General features: G+C 37.7%; 1 long non-coding RNA gene across 1 annotated transcript; it reads right to left on the bottom strand.

Annotated features, from left to right (window-relative positions):
• Positions 1–3870: 3870 nt before the first annotated feature.
• LOC139689371 (uncharacterized) lies at positions 3871–4440 on the bottom strand. The gene is made up of 3 exons (XR_011701314.1): positions 4373–4440; positions 4062–4279; positions 3871–3927 (listed from the first exon to the last, which is right to left on the bottom strand). It is a non-coding gene; the product is annotated as an uncharacterized lncRNA (long non-coding RNA).
• Positions 4441–6959: the final 2519 nt, after the last annotated feature.

Here is a 6959-nt window from a genome sequence, read left to right as displayed (position 1 = left end):
CTGATTAGACTGGTTCAATTGACATTGTAGAATCACAATGTAAAACCTTTATTGGGGGTAGAGCAAGTTGAGTATTTAATATGACCTCAGGGGTAAGACAAGGAGATGCTCTCTCAGCCATGTCATTGAGCCTGGCCCTACATAATACAATGAAAGAATTGAATTCAAGAGGGACCATTGTACATAAATCCCAGCAAGGATTCCCATGTGCAGACCATATAGCACTAATGACACGAAATGTGAATGGCCCGAAAGAAATGTTTAACATTTTAGAAAACACTGGTGAAGAAGTGGGGCTGAAGGTTAGTGAGGAGAAGACCAAATACTTGAAAATGTCAGCTTCTCAGAACAAGCGGGACCTGCAAAATATAATAATTGGGAATTATGAGTTAGAGGGTTTCAAGGAGCTAACCTATCTAGCAGTCCAACTTGACAATAAAAATAAGACATCCACGGAGATCAATGCAAGGGTAATGGAAGGTAACAAGGCATATTTTGCTAATGTCAAACTCCTCAAGTCAATGTAACTATCAAGGAATACAAAACTGAAGATCTATAGATTGCTTGCTAGACCTGTTTGAACTTATGGAGCTGAAGAAATGTACGTGGCAGGATGAAGAAACCCTAAGAAAATTGGAAAGAAAAATCATTAGGAGAATCTATGGCTCAATTAGAGAAGGAGAGAGATGGAGAATTAGAATGAACATGGAGATAAATGAACTACTAGAAGGGAAGGACATAGTTAAATTTGCCATGTCACCGTGGCTGGCATGATTGGGCCATGTAAAAAGGATGGAATGCCCAAACTGATACTTAATAGCAAGATGGAAGGGGTCAGAAGAAGAGGTAGGCCAAGGAGGAGATGGCTACAGGGTGCAGAGAATAATTTGAAGGCAATGGAAGTTACAAGATGGAAGGGTAAAGCAAGAACAAGAACTCTTGCATGGTGGCATAAGATAGAGGAAGCCAAAGCCCACACCAGGCTGTAGAGCTGCGAATGATGATGAGGAAGTTGAAGTGAGCTTTCAATGAGCAGCCAATGTTCCCAAAAAACAAAGTGACCTACACGATACCTATTCCCCAAGCCAAGTTAGTCGAGGGTGGCAAAGGGTGAGTGTTTGACATGAGTTTGACAATTCTTTAAAAGACCCCTCCAGAGCGAGATTAAATGACTAGGAGCATGTCTGATTATTATTCTGAAACACTCACTTCACTGCCCTTGGTTGTCATGTTCATAAGGACACCATAAAGACTGCAGACATGAATGAAAACAGGTACTTACTTTTGTGTTGAAATGCATTTTCTCCTATTTGCCACAGCAGTGATCACGTGGCAACCAAAACGAGAGAAGGATTGCTACTCAATGCTTCCAAATGTGACTCACTGCCGTATGCAAACTTATCTGACATGAGTGGCAATCAGCCAAGTCTAAGAGAGGGACTGTTATGTTCTGAAGAAGCAAGGCCAAGGCATGCACAGACTCATAATCTTCATAGAGGATGGTGGATGCAGGGATGGGCTTTCGTGTCTACCTTCACTCAAATAATGTCACAGCAACATCAACTCATCCTGAAATATATATTTGGCATTAGAGAAAAATAGCTTACAAAGCTATCAAGGGCTACTTAAGGGCATTTGGATCAAGGGAACTTGTTCCATGACCCTCCCTTTAATCATATATGAAAAATGTATCTCCCCATTAATGTATTTCCTGATGCAAACAAGTTAAACAATTAAAATCTGGCGATAAACAAAATATCAAAAACATTCTTTTCATGTTTACCATATGTCCTGGAATAAATTAAAAAAACTGCTAGTGTTCCCTCCACAACACGTACAAACATGCTCTAAATTTTTTAATTATCACAAGGGCCATATTACTCTCAATAACCCAAGGATTGAGACTACCTGATGTAATCGTTTAGTAAATCATCATTGCAGAACAAATGAGGTAGAACAATGAAACCAAGAGAATAAAATATCTGCTTTAATCCAGTATGAGTTCCAATTGGATATGAGAAAATTTTCTCCCAGATGAGTGCCATGAATCTTCACAAAACCATCAGAATGGAAATTTATGAACAATGTTCGACCCTGTTCATGAGCAATCAACAAGATTTTCTTCGCTGGTTTTGGTCCACGGATAAAATATAGGTCCACTACTATACCCCAGAGATGAAATAGTATTCGAAGCAGTGGAAACATGTTGATTCCTTTTCAAAACAATTGGTAGGCTACAAGAAAAAATCCAAAGTAGTGTAATCTGGGGTAAAATGTAAGGATACCTCCATTGTTTCCACAGATGAACTGAACAAATGTTTCAAATTTCAACGGAGGCCCATGATGCAATATTCTAATCAAATTTATGAAACTTGTTCCGAACATCCATTAAACACTATGATTACACAGCAACACAGTGAAATTTAAGGAAAAATTGGGCCTTCCCTTAGTTGAACCAGCTTGTAGACAGAAGGTGGTACTGATACCACGTGATTAAAACATGGGAGAACCCAAAATAAAGGCAGGATTAGGGCAGGGTTGTTCCATGTTGTTCGTGATGTTTAATGCTAATATTGAGAAGGCAATAGACAAAAATTAAGGAAGAAGTATTTGGTGGTGCACAAATATACGGAGAAAGGATAATATGTATTGAGTATTTTGTGAACATATTTAAGCAGCGGGATCTCTAGCAATGGAAAAAGCAAATGGGAGATAATAGCGCAAATAGAGCACAAATGAAAAACCATGCATCAAGAAATATATTGCATATCATTTTCATCTTTGAATTTGGAGTGGTCAAAAATACATGCAAGCATCCAATGCATTCACATTTACTAAATCCTGAAACATTCTGTGCTATATTTGACAAGAACAATCACAAGAGAAATCTCGAATGTACACACAAGTTTCTGAGCCATCAAACCTGAATCACAGCTTTAATGAAAGATTTCACTGAGAAACCTCCACAAGCATATTGACCACTTTGTCCTCCATGAGTGACACTCTAAATGAATACAGCTTTACTGTTCCCGAGAGCAAAAGTAATTTAATTTATCCCCAAGTGATATGCATTCAAATGCATATTAAGTGAATGACTCCATAAAAAAATTACTGTAGCAGTATGTCCCACAGTTTCTCGGAATATGCCAAAGGTAAACCACCCCTAGTATTTAAAGTTGGCTTAAACCCCATGGACTGCGGCTCAATGCGCACAACTACGAATGCCTGTGACATTGTATGCAAGGTATATCATCACAGCGTCTCGTACCTTTAAAGCCACTCAAATTTCAGAAGGTAAGGGGACACCTCGATAGCTTCACTGGCTAAAACAATTGGCTGGAAGTCGAGGGATCCGGATTTGAATCCCGGCAAAGGCAAATGATATTTACAAACAAATTTTTGCATTATAATATTAAAGAATATGTCTTTCAGTTTTGTGATATCCTTTCAATGAGTCTTCAGAAAATTTGTTATTTACTACAATTAAATTAATTTCTTATATTGAATGGCATTTAACTTGCACCTATTGTAAGTATTAACGGACTCCATAATTGCTCTCACCATAAGGTGGGAGTAATTACTATGTTTCTTATATGCTAACTGCTGCTTAGTTAAGCTAATGGGCAGGCAGGTGATCAAATTATCCGAGGAAATACTCTGATAAGTATCTCAGTAAAAATTCTTTTCATTTTGATCCACTAGAGTTGCATGCCAGGTAAAAATAGGTTGTGCCCCACACTTACTCTTCAGAAGTGCGGTTTTCATTATTTGAGAAAGTCCACAAGTGCATTTATATTTTCCTCACATGAATAAAACTTGTGTGTTTTCGTTAGAAAAACGAAGTCATCGATGACAACCGGTTTAATGATAAATTAATAAAAGACACTACACCCATAATTCTGATCGACTCAAAACAGCGCCAACACCCTGCAAACAAAACGATTTTCAACTACTTTCACTGGAAACGGAAAACGCTCAATGACAACAATCAGTGATTCAGTATATCCTCCTTATAAAAAATTAATGCCTAGTGTAAATCACTCCTACCATAAAACGATTACCTGATGAGATCATGGGTACTTTCCACCAGAGCCTTCACTCGATGTTGTTCCCATAGGCACACGTCTTTCATATAATGATTTCATATAATTCACTTATCCATCAACACACAGAATATTTAAAAAAGGATTGATTGGAATAATAAACTCCCGAGGGCATCCATTTGATTTGCCGAAATCAACTTCATTGAGCAACTGGCTCCTCCTCGTCATTACATGGTCTGAAAACGAATACGCCACATTAGTAATCACACTTATAATTGACGGAAGTTGATCAATAACCATCACAAATACTATTAGTTCGAATCACTTACTTGAATTCTCTACTTGCACGAAACGTGACCTTCGATATCTTGATCTTCAATCGACGACTCGTCAAACGGTCGCGGCCAAAATCAGCTGACATCAAGGTTCGCTTGAAAACCGTCAACTGTTTTCTTTCCGAGAACCTTTTAATTTTTTAAATATCTATGTGAAAACAAATCTTTACTTAGGGAATGCCAATTTTTGATAAGCTGCTCTTCCAAAGATGCATCCTTATTTTCTTGTACCTGGCTCTGCACTAAACAAAGAACTAATTTGGAATTGTGGCATTTTGCAAAGAATTGTGCCCTTATGAGAATTCTACATCAATAAATATAAAATTGGCATTCCCTAGGATTTTTGATTAATTGATTTGAATTTTAATGTTAGGTCCATTTTTTTATTCATAATTTCTGGTTTTAGAATAAAATTGGCATGAGATTCTCCGAAATATATAATTGCCAATGCGTAAAGCGGGGACCGGAAAGAAAACAGTTGACGGTCTTCAAGCGAACCTTGATGTCAGCTGATTCTTGCCGCGACCGTTTGACAAGTCGTCGATTGAAGATCAAGATCACGTTTCGTGCAAGTAGAGAATTCAAGTAAGTGATTCGAACTAATAGTATTTGTGATGGTTATTAATCAACTTCCATCAATTATAAGTGTGATTACTAATGTGGCGTACTTAAGCCCTTTTCTAGCAAAGAAATCTCACTATTAGAAAAGGAATGTCCGGAAAGATTAACAATTTGAGGCCCAAACTTATGGTCACACTGAGAACTTGTTGATTTTGAACTGGACTCCCTATTTTTCCATAGTAGGTCAAGCCTACGGTAGATTTTTGTTCTTTTATGAGTTACCCCTGAGACAAGAGATTTTCTGTCGAAAGCTTTATTGAAGTCAATGAAGAGTGTATTCAAGTCAACGTTATATTCATAGCATTTCTCCATTGTTTGCCTTACCGGTAATATCTGTTCAATGGTACGTCTACCAGCTCTAAAGTCACACTGATATTCTTCCAGTATGTCTTGAGCATAGGCGCTTATGGATGTTAGAAGAAGACTGGTGAACATTTTATATGGTACATTCAGTAATGTAATGCACCTATGGATTTTGCAATCATATTTGTCACCTTTTTTATAATTTGGACAAATCAATCCTGTCTTGCAGTCTTCTGGGAACTCACCCAACTCACAAATACTACAAATTAGCTGATGTAATGTTCTATTTAAATCTTGACCTCCATTTTTAATTAATTTGGCTGTTATTCCATCTTCTCCAGGTGCTGTGTCATTCCTTTGTTTTCCAATACTTTCAATTACTTCTTCTATTGTTGGAGTGAGCACTTCCGGATTTTCTATGTGACTTTGTTCTTCTACCCGTGGAGTTAATTCCTTAATATGCAGGCCATTGAAATATTCAGCCCATTTTTCTATCATCTCATTTTTGTCCCCAATGGCTTGACCATTTTTATTTCTACGGGAGTGCATCATGGTTGTTAGCTTTTAGTCATGCATTTTACTGGTTGGTTGAACTTTTTGCTTTCTTTAGCGTTATGGAGCTCTTCTACAGCCTTCATCTGATTTTTAAGCACTCTTTTTTTTTCTTTTATAGTAATTTATCAGCTTCTTTCCTGCTCTTCCTATACTTCTCTCTTGTTAATCTAGTCTCCTTTTGTAACATATTGTATCTATCCTTGTTATTTTCCTGTATAGCAAGTTTGCTCTCATTATCGAACCAATCTGCATGCCTTTTACTTTCGTTTTACCTATTATGTCCTTTGCAGTTGACAAAACACATTGTTTAATTCTTGCCATTGATATTCCACAGACTATTGCTCCGTCTGTTCTTCCTCATTCCTTGTTAACTTTCTACCTATTTAATTTCTGTACCTCAAAGCTTGCCCAGGTTCTCTTAAAATGTAATTATTCCATTTAACCCCTCCTGGTCTATTGAGCATACCCAAGAGTGCCAGTCGTTCATTAAAATGCACTCTCACTAGATAGTGATCATCAGAATCACAAATCGGTCCTTGTGCAGACATTATGTCCAATATAGAAGAGGAATGTCTCCTGGATACCAGCACATGATTATTTGATTCACAATTCCTGTCCCAGGTATTTTCCTGGCACCTTAGTGAATATTTTAATGCTCAAATCATGTGTTCTTTATCAGCATGTTGAGTGACAGAGCAAGCTGAGCCCACTGTGTGCTACTGTAAAATTCTTCTCATCAATTCTACCATTTCCTACCCATCTCACCTCCTGTGGGGCTGTAATATCCAAACCATTTTTAAGCATTTCATCGGCAACTTCAATCATTCTACCCGGTATCAACAATGTTCTAACATTCCATGTTGATAATTTTCATGAATTTGTTGTCCTTGTCTGTTTGCCAGGTCGATACCTATAAAATCCATGCTTATCTATCCGAAGCATGTTTATTGGTTTCATAGCGAGTGAATTTTTGAAGGGTAGGGTTGCTAGCCCTATGCCTAACCCCAGACTTGGAGGGCCAGGAGTTATATTTAGGGTTCACTCTCCCTTCAGGTGATTGTTCTTCCCTCATTGAACCCTTTATGAACCCAGAGATACCATA

This window comes from Hetaerina americana, unplaced genomic scaffold (assembly GCF_022747635.1).
Source record: "Hetaerina americana unplaced genomic scaffold, ioHetAmer1.1.p SCAF_228, whole genome shotgun sequence".
Lineage (NCBI taxonomy): Eukaryota > Metazoa > Arthropoda > Insecta > Odonata > Calopterygidae > Hetaerina > Hetaerina americana.
This window is presented reverse-complemented; position numbering and strand designations above follow the sequence as displayed.